The sequence below is a fragment of the Prionailurus bengalensis genome, chromosome A1 (genome assembly GCF_016509475.1).
Source record: "Prionailurus bengalensis isolate Pbe53 chromosome A1, Fcat_Pben_1.1_paternal_pri, whole genome shotgun sequence".
NCBI classification, from domain to species: Eukaryota; Metazoa; Chordata; class Mammalia; order Carnivora; family Felidae; genus Prionailurus; species Prionailurus bengalensis.
The window spans coordinates 65,773,456-65,786,205 of record NC_057343.1 but is presented as its reverse complement, the minus strand read 5'-3'; the positions used below and the strand labels follow the sequence as shown (position 1 = coordinate 65,786,205).

The 12,750-nt window shown below is 38.4% G+C and overlaps 1 protein-coding gene across 2 annotated transcripts in view; it reads right to left on the bottom strand.

The window, feature by feature from the left end:
- The window catches only part of GPC6 (glypican 6), a 1,119,186-nt gene that overhangs the window by 1,032,616 nt on the left and 73,820 nt on the right, over positions 1-12,750 (bottom strand). The window lies entirely within an intron of this gene.

The window sequence follows — 12,750 nt, the reverse complement described above, 5'->3', positions numbered from 1 at the left end:
ATTCGTCTCCTGGGCTCTGATCTCTTCACCTATCAGTACAGGTGTTTCACTGAAATAAAATAAATGCATCCTATATTACTACTATGTCGGTATGCCTAAAACACAAATCAGATGCTCCTCTTACACACACACCCTCCATAATGCTTTAAAACTGTTTAAGGTCTCTCACGGCCTAAAAACAAAGTTCAGTGCCTTAGCGTGGCCATTGCCTGTTCCTCCAGCATTACTGCTCCCTGTCCCATTGACCTGTCTCAACCACATCTTGTGTTCCACCCTTACTGAAGTATAAGCCATTCCTTGTTCCCATCTGAATTCTCAGCACAAGTTGGTATAACTCAAATCCTCATTGCCTATTAAGTACAAAGCAACGTATTGGGTTTCTACTTCTGAAAAGCTGTATTAGGGCTTAAATATAACAAAATTAATCATGAAAATTTAAAATATATGCCAATACACTTTCATAAATAGTCATGAATTATTACAAACACCTAATTAAAAACTACCTCTTAATGGGCTAACTGGCTGATAATTCTTGTTTAAGTCTACTTATTTATTTGGGGGGGAGGGTGGCAGGGGAGAGAGGGAGAGACAGAATCCCAAGCAGGTTCTGCGCTGTCAGCCTGACATTGAGCCCGATGTGGAGCTCAAACTCACAAACCATGAGATCATGACCTGAGCTGAAACCAAGAGTCAGAGGCTTAACCAACTGAGCCATCCCGGCGCCCCTGAAAATTCTTAATGTACAAATCCAAATAAAGTAAGACTAAAGACACCTTGTTAGTTTCTAGTGTATTATCTAAGCATTGACATTTTTATTTCTCCAAAGATCATCCTAAGTCCTTCAAAATATAGACACATGTCTACAAACCTTTAACTGCCCATTTGCTGTGCATGAATCCTTGCAATAATTTTCTCCAGGTAATACTGCAAAGAGGTAGGGTCCACGCAGGCCCCACTTGAATCTTAAAAGTAAATACCACTTTTGGTTCTCATAACTGGGGTCTCAAAAAAAGCATAAAACACGGAGCTACCACTTAAGTTACCACTTAAGCTGAATAAACTGGGAGCACCAAAACATGGAGTTCCAAAATTCAGATCTCATTCCATTTTCACATCTCAGTGCCTTTTTTAGATTCATCAGCCCTAGAATGCATCACCCACCCAAGCCCCCACAGAGAACGCACATATCACCCACCACTAACTCACCTTAACTCAGCTCAACTATAGCACTTTAGTAAAGGCTTTCTTAACTTATCCCCCAAGTAAATGACCTAATCCCTCTTTTATGTCCTCATCGTAGCATATAAAGACTTCTATCACAGCTTCTGTTAACAAGTTACTTATGTGTCTATCTCCTCCTAAACTCTAAAGCCCTTGCTTGGGTGCAGTATTCATGACTGCTGCATCTTTTTTCTCGAATACGTAGCATGGTGCCTCACATCGAATAAACAAACCTCTGATGTAGTTAAAATAACATTAAGAGACACAGATGCAAAGTCCTGTTGACGGTATACAACTTTCTAAGCCCTAAGGGTTCTGATCTAAAGTCAAGAATTGAAACTCTCTGGGACCTGAGATCAACCCCAGTGAACCATGAGCTGGACACAAAATAGGACTTGGACTTAGAACAGGTGGAAACTGGCAACTGAGGCATATCCATGACAACACGGTGAAAAGGCTCACACAGCAATGAGGTGCAGGAAGAATGGCAAAGGACAAAGAAAAAGAAGGAAAGAGAAAATGGCAGCCCAAACCATTCTAATGAGTGGTCCTTGGTATAACTGCTGAGAAGCTGTTATTATATATATGTTTACATATATTACATACATCTAAATAATCTCACATAGACACACAATCATATATTTTGTCTATGACATAAGAAATTTGTCCATGTGTGATATGCCCTCAATAAAGCCATCATAAATCTCATAAGAATATAATGGTCATTATAACAGAAACATGAATGAGTTGGCTGCTAAGAAATTTACATTATAAAGGGAATTTATAATTCCCATGTATAACCTGACATAAAAATGTCTGTGATAATAGTCACAAAAACAGACATAAAATATGGAGCGGTCATTTGTGTCGCTGGACCAATATTTAAGATGTATCCAATTCCAATGGAAAGAAAATGGAAGTTCATCACACAACATCAAGCCTCACAGAGCACAGCAGTGCTCCTCAGACTGAACTGCTTTTTTTACCAGACTCTAAGGAGATATGCAGTGTCGGGAGTAACAGAAATTTTTATAACAAGTTGACATTTTCATATCTACCGAATTTAATAATAGACTTGTGATTTGTTTTTAAATTAAATTTTAGAAAATAACTTTATTGTATTCTGTGAAAGAATCAATCTGCAATGGATTGGAAGAGGAAGGAAGAGGAGCAGGAGGAGGAGGAAGAGGAAGTTTACAAGGAGAACTGGTCCTTTCCCGCCCAGGGTTTGAGAAGCACTGTTCTACAAGATATAACCCCACCCAAAGCCCACCCAGTTAGTGCTAATACTGGTCTCACACTAGAAGTTGAAATGAGCTGACAATTCCAGATAAAAGATCAGAGACAACCCAGATTTGGCTATTTAAGCTGCTCATAGATGTGGAGCACTGGGGACAGTGCTTTAGTGAGGCGACTTCTTTTATTTATTACACGAGTGTATTTGGCACTATTTTCTAGGGGGAAATGAAAACATCCCTGCTTTAAGGAACATAATCTCTTTGGATGGATTTAGAATAAATACTTTCTAGAGTCCATTTCAACCTTAAAATTCTCTGATTCGCTGATTCTATTATTGGCTTAATGCTGAAAAATGTGCTAAGCTGCAGTCTGAAAAATAGTTTATTTGACAATGGAATCAAAAAAGGAGTTATCAGTTAAACTTATAATCTGTCCTGTGTACAACACGATATAAGATTGGAGCCCTCAATTCAAGAAATAATAGAGGAAGGCATTACCTGGGAGATGAAGTCATTCCTTTACTTGCAGGATAGTATTAAGAAAGGAAGAAAGGAAGAAAGGGGAGGAGAGAGGGAGGGAGAAAGCAAGGAAGGAGGGAGGGGGGAGCAATGTGATTTGCTTCGAGGGATGAGACACACAACTAATAAAATGTGAACTGCTACTAATAAATTGGATTGTGAGAAGGTTGAAGCTTTATGTGAATGAAACACCATCATTAAAGATGGGAAACTAACAAACTAAAGTGATGTGATTCTTAGGAAGTGAGAGAGTAGGATTCAGTATTTCAGCTGCTTTAGCTGGGGTGACCTCATCATAGTTTTAAATAGACTGTCCATTATAAGCATAAATTATCACCCCATGAAACTTTGATAGACTGGATACTGACCTGGAAATTAACAATCAAGCGTACTGCAGAAAAAAAATTATATAAATGAACCTTTTTGCTCATAACCAGCATGGTGCTGATTAGAGAAAAAAGCAAAACCATGGCAATTTTTTAAATTGCTATTGTTAAAATAGAATTAGCTTAACTAGCAATGAGAAATATGAAGCTTCACCTGTCCTAGAAATCACTCCCTCCTGTGCCATAAAGATTTGTTGATGGAGAGCAATTCTTATTGGTAAGGTGATAGTAGCTGAGTAGGGAAGAATGTTCAGGAATTTGTTTTTCGTATTTAATAAACTACTCATTGATGAATTGCTCTATCAAAAAACACTTTTAAAAAATTGTGGTATATCTCCCAAAGTGATTCCAGTGTTGTTTTTTTCATTTGTTTTTTTTTTTCTTCCTAAGCCATGATATGTCACCAAAAATATGTCATCAAGTTTGGGTATATGTATGTCCCTTCTAGAAATATTTTTCCAATATAGTTACTATTTGTGAAAGTCACAATATTCTCATTTAAACAATACCTTTTAGTCTGCATATTTCATACTATTTAAAGTTTTGAATTGAAATATCTGCAGCAACAAAACAATAATAAACAATTACAATAATTTGTTGCTGTCAAATCAACCTGAGTCGAACAGTTTAATATTATTTGTTGCTGTCTTTTGAATTAAATCATTTTCCTTTATAAATGCTACCTTTAATAGACAGCTAAATTCAAAAAAGTTTGCTTCTTTTTTTAATTAATTAATTTTTGAGAGACAGAGAGAGAGAGAGAGAGAGCAGGGGAGGGACAGAGAGAAAGGGAGAGAGAGAATCCCAACCAGGCTCTGTGCTTGAATCTCACAAATTATGAGATCATGACCTGAGCCAAAATCAAGAGTTCAATGCTTAACCAACTGAGCCACCAAGGAACCCCAAAAAAAGTTTATGTTTTTAAGGAAATGACTTTAAAATATAGTTAAAACAAGGGTGCCGGTGTGTCTCAATCAGTTAAGCGTCCAAGCTCAGCTCAGGTCATGATCTCACGGTTTGTGAGTTCAAGCCCTGCATTGGGCTCAATGCTGACAACTCAGAGCCTGGAGCCTGTTTCGGATTCTGTGTCTCCCTCTCTCTCTACCCCCCACCCTCAAAAGTAAATAAACATTAAAAAAAAATAATATCATTAAAACAAAAAAATGTACTTAAAAAAACTATGGTTATTTATTCTTTAGTGAGAGCAAAGGAAGTCACAACTCCTAAGAGTCCATTTTTGTGGAACACATATATATAACCATTTTTTGCTAAGATATTGGGCAATATTTATACTATTATGAGTACATATATTTTCTCTGATGAGCAATATTGTACACTGTGATATTTCCTTTTTTGTAAAACTTTATAGTTTTTTCCTAGATTTAATTGTTGCCTCTCTTTTTCCCTTTCCTTAGACTCTTCCCAAACTCTCCAACACTAAAGCAATTTAAAATACAGGTTTTCGTATGCTCAAAGGTATCAGGTATCAGGTAATCCACAGTCTTGGAGCCCTCAATTCTCCTGCTCCAATTTGAGTTGGTTGATCCCAGACCTGTCAAATGGCCATTATCCTGTGATTTTCCTTCACTACTTCTAGTTTCTATATTGCTACAGGGGCAACCAGTGCCACTTGGACTCAATCCTTTGTACACAACAAAGGATTTATTTTTCTCACTTAAAGGCCTTTAGGATCCAGTCTTCATGCCTAGAGTTCTAAATTTCATGATGCTGTTCTTGGCTCTTTTTCAAGAATTTCATTATGAATTGCAATGTGGAAGTTTGTGCCCTTCAGTTCTGGGACAATTTTTTTTTTTAATTACTTTGTGAAAGTCTTTTCTTTCGTTTATGCTACTCTTTTAATGAAAACACTATCAGCTGGATATTATGTAGTCTGCTTGTTGTTTTCTAGGATTATTTCCTTAACAGTCAGACTCTTCTATTGATTTTCTTCTGCTTTCAATTCTTAAAATTTCTCAAGATCTTACTTCTTAACTTGTTCTGATTGCAATAGCATTACATTCTTTTCCATAGATACAATATCTTCTCTTATTTCTCTAAGTTACTTTCCTTTTTCATTTGAGTCATTTTTTTCTGTTCCTTAACTATTAATTGAGTTTCTCCAAGCTCCTTTCTGGTAGTTCTTGCCTTTTGCTGCAGCCCATTTGTTTTTGTTTTGTTTTTTGTTTTTTTGTGTTTTGTTTTGTTTTGTTTTTTGGCATGTACTCCAAACACATGGGGACCCTTGGATATATTTAAGAGTGAGAAAATAAAATAATGCCTGCGAATGCTATGGGCAAGGGCTGCAGCTTATCAACAAATGGATTTCACTGCAGGGTGAGCAAGCAGGGACTTGATCTCTCAAATATCAAAGATATGTAGATCTTCTCTGTAGAGCTAGCTTCTCCAGAAAAAAAGCTTTCACTAATCTCCTGTCTGAGAGTTACAGGCCTGCCTACCAATGTCCATGGAGATACATGGCAGGAGAGACCCAGGGCCCTACACTGGTAATCATGCAGACTACCTTTAGCTGTGCATGGTGTTCCCATGTTTAGAATCACTCTAGCTCAGTGTCTCTGACTAAGTAGGAGGACTCTAATAATCAGGTGTCTGCTCCTACAGGGGAAGGAGGCCTGAGGAGCTGTAACATATCTTACTCAAACTTTCCCTAAAACTCCATGTTTTTTGCCCCATTTTCACTCCCACCTTCTGCAATATCTACTATTTCCAATTCTAGAAGTTTCCAGGGTTCTGAAGCATAAATTTGCTTCCTGCTTGTTGGTACCTCCCTCTGCAAGCACTAGGTATTCAACTCTCTCTGCTCTAGTAATCCTTCCTTCCAATTTTACCCAAAAACTCAGGACATTTCCAATCTATGATCTCCATCCAATTCTTTTTGCTCACATGTGTTCCTATCCTTTTTCTTCTGATCATTTCAGTGAGGTGTTTAGGACAGACTAGAGGCAAACACATTTACTCAGGTTGCCATGTTTAACTGTAATCTCCAGATCTTTTTTCTATGTCAGAAAATATGCTACTCCTAACACAATCAAGTTGTCTAAATTTTATTACAGAAAAGAATCACTTGGTCATATTATTTGTTCACCTTCATGACCTAAGATAAGAATTTTTCTTCTTTGCAGGGGGTGGTCCACCAGCATCAAGCAACAAAAACCAACAAAAGAAATCCAGCACATGTCTGTAAACAATTCAACTACCTAGAATGATTCTTGCACTCACTTCGGCAACACATATACTAAACCACCTAGAATGAGTCTTACCATTTCCTTAGTTACCAGGGAAGGAAGGAAGGAAGCCTCAAAGGACCACTCTCACCTATGTGTTCACTTTCTACAATTCGGGAGACCAAATCTGTCAGTCATGTACAAAACACAGAGTGCTATTCCCTCTCCTCGGCATCCATCAGAAACTTCCCAGCTAGTCCTCGCTTGTAGATTGGCAATGCCACATAGTAACAGCTGAACTCACTGGAAGAAAGGTATGTATGACGGGACAAGAGGACATGACTATGACAAAAAGCATTACGAGTAAGTGGCTTTCCTTGCCATTTATCATTCCTCCTGCATCCTCCACACTGGCATAAAGAAATCTCTTAAAGTGTGCTGAAATAGCAGATGGGTTTATCATAGCACGATAACAGCCAAAGAAAAGTCCGGAATGAAAAAGACTGACTTTATAACAAGAAGAAATATTTGATGTCAGATTTCAATCAAGGTTTGCGCCTACTCTATGCATTTCACTCTCCACTGGTAATTTTAATAAAACCAATTGAGACTTTACCAGGATCCAGTCAGTTTCCTGTTAGAATCAATAAAAAAGAAAAGATAGGGGCCATAGACAGCACTGCTTCTGCAAAGATTCATCTTCCTTCAAATTAAAAGTTCTTATAAATGCAATGACAGGAAGGAAGGAAGGAAGGAAGGAAGGAAGGAAGGAAGGAAGGAAGGAAGGAAGGAAAGAAGGAAGGAAGGAAGGAAGGAAGGAAGGAAGGAAGGAAGAAAAGCATGTCTCTTATAAAAACATAGGGTTTGAGATCACCAAAACAAGAAAGTGTGAGAGGTTTAACATTGACCAAAACATACTGTGAGTTCAAAAGATGGCATAGTTATCAGAAAAGTTAAGGCAACCATGAGTAACATTCAGCAACCTGGAGAATCATGAGAGGTCCCCAGCTAATCAAAGCGACGTATAAAGATTAAGTCATTTTCTTTCTGTTCAGAAAAGTATCAAGATGCCCAATGAGTTTACCAACTATTTTTAATTATAATGGATGCTTAGGCACTTTTAAATGACTTAGTACCTGTGAATTCTGACTTTAACGGAAAAAATGCTAATAAAAGGATTGTTAAAACCTGAATTTGATTTCTAAAAGCAGGACCACATAAAAACCATCCCATGAATATGTTAAAAGTCAGCCAAGTTTTAATAACAGGAAGGATAAAAGCAGGGACCACCTCTCCCATTACATTTCTAAACCTCCCCTAACATTTATAATACAGGTCTATACACTTGGAAATGCTGTCAAAATTGCCTTGCTAATGAGAATGGCTCAAAGTACTAACACAGCTTGCTCCTCAAATGTAGATCAGATAATGAGAATTTAAGCACTTAGTGCATACGCTGTAGAAATTAAAAATGAAAACAAGGTATGACACTTTCTCAGGAGAGTGAAGTACACTCAACTCTACTCTGAACAATGAAACAAACACTGAAGCCCTGAGTTCCTAGTAACGGTATAAGATTTTGATTTACTGATTTTGGGGAAAAGGCTTATAACTCTGATTTAACAAGGTAAAATATTTTAGAATATTGTCAATCTTAAAGAGATGCTCAACAATTAATTATTTGCAGGTGTCGAACATGTAATGAGGGCTAAAAAGATGGTGCTTTTATTTTAATTATTATTTGGTGATTGCTAAAGAAATTATTCCATTTAAAGGATGCTGTTTTCCAATGAAGACAGAGGTTTAGATATGGGTTGAGTCTAGCTGGTTCTTTCCCACTGCTCTAGAGCATGTTTTTAAGTTATCCTTCACAGCAATCATCCCCCACACTATAATTTGTTCATATGTCCTCCTACAACGCTTGATGATAAGCCCTTTGAGATCGGGGAAATACCAGGCTTCTTTGTGTCTCCAGCACTGGGTTTGGTCCATGAAAAGTACACCATGAATGGATAATGACAGGAGCCCATACAGAAGGCAACCCAGGGGGCGCCTGGGTGGCTCAGTAGGTTAAGTGTCTGACTTCAGCTCAGATCATGATCTCACAGCTGGTGAGTTCCAGCCCGCGTTGGGCTGTGAGCTGACAGCTCAGAGCCTGGAGCCTGCTTCTGATTCTGTGTCTCCCTCTCTCTCTGCTCCTCCCCCACTCATGCTCTGTCTCTCTCTCTCTCAAAAATAAACAAACATTTAAAAAAGTTTTTTTTTTAAAAGAAGGCAACCCAGGTATGAATGCTGATTTAATTTCTATATTCAGACAATGGACTTACCTAAAGCCATTTCCTTGGTAATGGTCTAGGGCATGAATAAAAAACTGTCTCCCGTTCAAATAATAATTTTAATCAACTAGAAATTGCAGCCTGGAGCCTTGTGTTAAAAAGGATTCAATCAGTGTAGGTATAGTTGCCACACACTAAGGACACAGAAAGAGAGTAAACCAAGTATATTCAACATTCCAAAGCTACGTTTAAAAATGTGATGGTCTTGGGGCGCCTGGGTGGCGCAGTCGGTTGGGCGTCCGACTTCAGCCAGGTCATGATCTCGCGGTCCGTGAGTTCGAGCCCCGCGTCGGGCTCTGGGCTGATGGCTCGGAGCCTGGAGCCTGTTTCCGATTCTGTGTCTCCCTCTCTCTCTGCCCCTCCCCCATTCATGCTCTGTCTCTCTCTGTCCCAAAAATAAATAAACGTTGAAAAAAAAAAATTAAAAAAAAAAAAAATGTGATGGTCTTGGGGTACCTGGGTGGCTCAGTCAGTTAAGCATTCGACTCTTGATTTCAAGTCAGGTCATGATCTCACAGTTTGTGAGATCCAGCTCCACACTGGGCTGTGAGCTGACACCATGAAGCCTGCTTGGGATTCTCCCTCTCCCCCTCTCTCAGCCCCTTCCCGGCTTGCTCTGTCCCTCAAAATAAATAAACATAAAAAAACATGCAATGGCCTCAAGTATGTGTAGAAGGATGTCCTTATAAAAAGACATCATTGGAATTGCTTTGGTCATGAATAAACAACAGAACACTACGAGTGTTACTAATTTCTTCTTCTTTTTTTTTTTCTTTAGTGTGTAAACACATCAGCTAGAGGACCAGGCAAAAGCAATTCGTGCAAATTCCTCACTCACACATGTCATCAACAAAGTGTCTGCAGTAAAACCAGGACACACAGAGAAAGAGGAGAGGGAGACTCAAATCCCTCAAACAGCGGTTAGTAATGATTATATGAGTGGTGAAGGCGCAAAACAAGTGAAGGACAAATATTTTCTCAAATAAATATCCTAATTGTGTATTATTAAAAAATAGGCATTTTAGGGGCGCCTGGGTGGCGCAGTCGGTTAAGCGTCCGACTTCAGCCAGGTCACGATCTCACGCTCCGTGAGTTCGAGCCCCACGTCGGGCTCTGGGCTGATGGCTCGGAGCCTGGAGCCTGTTTCCGATTCTGTGTCTCCCTCTCTCTCTGACCCTCGCCCGTTCATGCTCTGTCTCTCTCTGTCCCAAAAATAAATAAACGTTGAAAAAATATATATACACATGCATTTTAAAATTCCTGTCAGCCAATCTTTGGCACATTTCTGGTGAAATAATCTTAAATTCTATAAAGAGTATTAACATTCAATGGTTGACTTAAATTTCTGAAAATGAATAATTTGCTTGTCAAATGCTTTTGAAAAAAATATAGCTAATCACTAATTAAATGATTTCATATGTATGACCTTATCTATTAATTGGTGGTATTTTAATTTTCAAAAGCTAATAATTTAGTAATTTTAAAGGCAAAATAATTAATAAATATAATTGCACTACGGTGATTTTCTATATTTATTCTCTTCCAGGTATATATTTTATCATTTCCTTGGGAAACACACTATAATTAGTTATGACAATTCTCTACAACATGACCATATTCATTTTTGATGGTAAGAAAAAAATTAGTATTCAGAAAATTCCTGACCAGAATTATACCGATAATAAACTACACAGTTCTTTTTTAAACAAGAAAAAACTTGTTTTTAAATTTAAATTTTGTTTTTAATTTAAAATTATTGTTTTAAGCATAATTTGGGTATGAAAATATCAAATAACTTTGTTTTTAAAAAAAGGACATAATTATTTGATAAATAAGTCTCCTCCTTCTCATGACCCCTAAAAATAACCAGGAAATGAACGTACCTTAATCATCGTACACACTGACAAAACGCTGCTTTTCAACTTTAATTCTAATTTTCTCAAACTCTTCCTTCCCTTTTTTTGCTGTCACTGAACATGGGTCTCAGTTCTCATCAACCTCAGACCCAGGTTACCCCAAACAACAATGTAATGTAACAATGAGCCATGTAAGAATCCTTTGGTTTTACAATTTACTTACCGGGCATTAGGTCACTGCATCCAGTACCAGCCTCCTCATTTCTCAGTTCACATACATACACCCTTCATTGTTTCCTATCTAAGCAGGTCCAAGTTTCTGCATTGAACTCCACCACCCTTGCATGATCTGGTGTGGTCATGTCCATCCAGCTTTCTGCACCCTTACGAGCAGCTAAGGTACAAGAGAACCAAGGTCTCGTGACTTACAGTCTAATTCTCACACCAAAGACAAAAACAAATGGCTCCCACTTTATACACTGGGTCATGAAAAACACAAGAATGCCATGTGGGAACTATAAGATAGTAGGTGTATACCCCAGGCTTGGTCTTGTGATCTTAATCCTTAACTCCACCATGTTTCACCCTTCCTACTCATGAACTGCTAAAATCTATGTTTACTGTAAGAGGGTGGGTTCATGTGCTTAACTGATGCGACCCCTTTGATTCTGGATTTGTTTTCTAGACCAGGCTCACCTACAACGGCTGGGTTCAAAAGCACATATCATCAGCTTATCTGACTCTTTACACTGTGTTACTTCAAAGAGTAAAATAAATCACTGGGTGAAAAATTAAGCCAAAAAAGAGGAAAATCTTACTTCTATGCAATTCAGCTTATGTACAAGTTTTCTTTGTCCATCTCTGATGACATCAGAACTCACCACAAAGACATTTTAGAGCAAGGAAAACCAAAATAGAATTCTCTTGACAACTCATACACAGAGAATGGTTGTGTTTCAGCTAACTGCATCAAACTTACAACTGGAAAAATAATCTAGAACAATCTAAAGATGAGCATGGAAATCGCATTCACAAAGTAATGCTAGGCATGGCTTAGAAAGAATGAAGTATGTATTACTACAGAAAAAGTCCCACTGTACAATGTTTGTGAGGAAGTCATTTGGAGAATAGTATATGTAGTATAATCCCCTCATTTACAGAATTCTTAGAGAATAGAATCCTATTACAGGTATACTTGTGTATGAACAGAAAAGAAAGAGTACGCACAGGAAGCTATTTACATGCGTTACACTGGAGTGGATAGAAAACTCCCATTTTAACACTGAAATGCCTTAACATATAGTAATTATTCAGTAAGAGGATGTTTGAAAAAGAGCACACAAGTGCTCAAAGGCACACTGCAGGCCATCTCAAGTGCTTTATGTTATAGTCACGCTTTTTAAAGTGATCTCTCGGGACACCTGGGTGGCTCCGTCAGTTAAGCATCCGACTCTTGGCTTCAGCCCAGGTCATGGTCTCACGGTTCGTGGGTTCAAACCCCCCCCCGCCAGGGTCTGTGCTGATAGTGAGGAGTCTGCTTGGGATCCTCTCTCTCTCTCTCTCTCTCTCTCTCTCTCTCTCTCTCTCTCTCCCCCTCTCCCTCTCTCCCCCTCTCCCTCTCTCTCTCTCTCCCCCTCTCCCTCCCTCCCTCTCTCTCTCTCCCTTTCTCCGCCCCTCCCCCGCTTGCTCTGTCTCTCCTGACATAAAGTGATCTCGCATATTCCAACCAAAGGTTGAAACATTGTTGAAAAACATTCCCATCTTATTTCAAAAGAAAGTAAACAAAATGGTGCTAGCTATCTGGCATTCAAAGAATGGATTGGTTTTTCTAATCCAGGCAGAAGAAACACCACTTCATTTCTACAGTTTCAAGCCTTATTGGTTCTTAGTTTTTGTTTGTTTGATTTGGGTTGTTTTTATTCTTGGGCTGTGTCAAATAAATGATCCTAGATGCTACTATGTCAAAAATACGATAGCAAACATCTAACATAATGAGTATAGGGACGTTACAG